Below are 1,096 nucleotides of genomic sequence, written 5' to 3' on the forward strand. Positions count from 1 at the left end.
GAAGAACTACTTTGTTTATTGTGTAATTTATGTAATATTTACTTCCTGAAATAATCTTCCAAAAATCCCCACAGTCTGTAAAGAAGATAATTTTTAATAGACATTTCTTGTTATTGTACGTCTGAATTAACTGATTTCGAATATTACGCATCCTTATTTTAATTTTCTTTTCTTTTGTCAACATTTTACTGATGTTGTCCAACTAGCGGGCTGCGTCAGGTTGCCAACAAGGTCATAGGATTCGATAAGTTCACAAATTAATGTTAAGTTATTACTTTTTAAATACTTATGAAGAGAAACAAAAAACGTGATTTTCAGTTGTTTTCATTACTTGTTCCTTATTGGATAACTGTTTTTCACAATTCCGTGATCCATTTTCAAGATTGTTTTATTATTATTTTACATAATTAATTGTTTGGTAAAGATGAAACTTACTTAGAAACGACACACAACACTGTAGAATTATTTCCACGCTTACTAAGTATTCTAAAGCGATTTTGTTTTTAAGCGATCCATGTATTCGTTTTAATTAAGGGAATAAGCGCGAATTCATTTTACTTACCACTTATAAACTTTTACTTACTTATAACAAACCCGAATAGGACATTAAATACGGAAAGTATGATTATAACGAAACGTCTCAGGTTTTCGTGTTGTTCAACGTTCAGGAACTATATGAACAGTGCCTCGAATTAGCCTACTTCAAAAGGCCTAGTAGTACGACGATACGGTAGTGAACTTTGTGTGATTTATTAACTTCCACAGATCTTGAAGAAGAACAATGAAGTATTCGAAAGCGCTCTAATTTTGGGTTTCGTTTGAAAACCATAACAACTTTTGTATGTGATCCTGTGAGCTAACTTCTTACTCAGAATTCATATATGATGACGATAGTCTTATGTATGTCTCACCACTCAATATATATAACAAGAACGTCCATCTACATTAGACAATAAAATATCGCTTTGATTAAGTTATTATAAGTGTATTGAAAAGGGTTTTTATATGTCAAATACGCGTGCGATAGTGCGATCAAGAGAAAAAGTGATGATTTGTGAACGGAACTGTTTGCTACTTTTTAACGACCAATTAAAAA

The sequence above is a fragment of the Limulus polyphemus genome, unplaced genomic scaffold (genome assembly GCF_000517525.1).
Source record: "Limulus polyphemus unplaced genomic scaffold, Limulus_polyphemus-2.1.2 Scaffold1911, whole genome shotgun sequence".
NCBI classification, from domain to species: Eukaryota; Metazoa; Arthropoda; class Merostomata; order Xiphosura; family Limulidae; genus Limulus; species Limulus polyphemus.